The sequence below is a fragment of the Triticum dicoccoides genome, unplaced genomic scaffold, assembly GCF_002162155.2.
Source record: "Triticum dicoccoides isolate Atlit2015 ecotype Zavitan unplaced genomic scaffold, WEW_v2.0 scaffold104076, whole genome shotgun sequence".
Lineage (NCBI taxonomy): Eukaryota > Viridiplantae > Streptophyta > Magnoliopsida > Poales > Poaceae > Triticum > Triticum dicoccoides.
In genome coordinates this window covers 5,902-7,777 of record NW_021171302.1, presented here as the reverse complement: position 1 = coordinate 7,777, position 1,876 = coordinate 5,902, and the positions used below count along the sequence as shown (strand labels likewise).

The 1,876-nt window shown below is 54.4% G+C and overlaps 1 pseudogene; it reads right to left on the bottom strand.

Annotated features, from left to right (window-relative positions):
• Positions 1 to 204: 204 nt before the first annotated feature.
• LOC119342758 lies at positions 205 to 1,128 on the bottom strand (annotated as a pseudogene).
• Between the last annotated feature and the right edge of the window lie 748 nt (positions 1,129 to 1,876).

Genomic DNA, 1,876 nt, shown 5'->3' with positions numbered 1-1,876 from the left:
TAAAAATTTCTTAAAAACTATCGCTTTTGCATAGTTACCGGTTTAGACAAATTAAACGTGTTTATGAGAGGAGAGACCCACCCATCACGCTGTCATGACTGGATAGTCAACTCCGTTTATTTGGACCAGCACCTAAGGCATGCATTATGATATGTGGGACCGTTATCATATGTGGGCCCACATGTCAGTCACTATGTGACAAACCCAGTCCAGCAGCTCCTGGAAGTGCTCGTCGGTGGTCGTCGACCTAATCGACTCGCGCATCATTGACGCGATCTCAGGGAGCGGCCGCCGCTGGATCGCGTCTGTGCTCGCATCGGCCACCGCAAATGCCGTGACGTAGCCGACGTAGTTGCGCCTGGTTTCCTCCGGCGCGGTGGTGCGACGTCGTCGCCCGTTCACCCACGAGCCCATGCGGCAACTCTGGTCCGACAAGCCCACGGTGGCGGCGAACACCTTCCATAGGTATGCAGACACCGCCTCAACGTGGCTCGCTCCGTGCTCCCCGTCGCCGGTCGCCTGCACGTGCGGCATGGCGAGGTCCCGCTCCTCGACGTAGTAGGTGCGGCAGACCAAGGAACCCCCGGCCATGAGGGCGTTGACGAGACGCTTGCTCACCAGCGGCATGAACAACTCGCCCACCGAAGGGCCGTACGACGGCGTGGTGCGACGGCGGAACAAGTATCAGTCAAAGTTCGGGGTGGCAACGATCGTCCTGGCCCGCGTGAGCTCAGAGCATGCGTCTACGATCATGCACAGCGTGCACCCATCCGCGAGGCCGTGGTTAGTGCTTCGGGTCCAGGCCACAATGAACCAGCCGCAGGCGAACGGCACCCGCTGCACCGACAACGCGGCGCCCGCGTCGTACTGGACGGGGATGCCGACCCTCGCCAGCGACGCGTCCATGTCGCCGAAGTCCAGGCTGCCTAGCGCCACGCCGACCTCAACGACGACAAGCTCCGCGCCCTGGTTGTCGCAGTGCACCTCTGGGAGCCATGTCCGCGGGTTGGCCACGATGCGGCGTGCGAGCGGAAAAAAGTGGTCCAGCAGGGGCGACAACTTGCCCTCGAAGGCGGCGACGACGTTGACGAAGCCACCGCTGGCGGAGGGCCCCATCGAGAGCGGCATTGGGTAATACCAATGTTTAAATAGCGGGCTATGAAAAATAGCGATGGGCCTTCGAATCAGCTATAGCGGAGGTATAGCGGACTATTTATGAAGACGACTATTTAGCAGAACTCTGCTGAAAAGGCTATAACGGAGTATAGCCGACTATTTAAAACTATGGATAATACAGCAGGTCGAGGTTGGAGACGGGAAGCACGGCGCCGGGCCGTGTGACGGAGGCCTTGACGATACTCCTGCAGGTCACTCGAACACGCAAAGAAACTGACCTGCTGTCTCTGAGATACGTTTTCCCTTCCATGCCCTGAAGTACTATATATACAAATGTTGCAGTAGGAGTTAACCTTGAAAATTCCAAAGTCAGCGTGGAATCTTTTGTACTGGCTGGAGCAGCGCTTTGGATGCCAAAATGATAATATACACAAATATATGACCAGATCGAAGATGCATGCATTCTTAGAAGGAAAAAAGATGCATGTTAACATGATTCCACGCCGATATGTATGCATATGTTATTGATTTTCTAATGCTTTTAGTTGACATCAGCTATCAACAAATGAGTATAACTTTTGTCATCTATTCTTTTTCCTTTTGCTTTCTTCTTCTTAATTTGTTGATGGTACCATATAGTACACTTGACAGGGTGTGCTTGAATTGGCGTCTGTATTTTTCTCTGTCTTCATCAGCTTGGGAAGGCGGTAACGCAAAGGTGAGAGGCGAGAGCAGGGTGGGGCGATAACCCCCACGGATG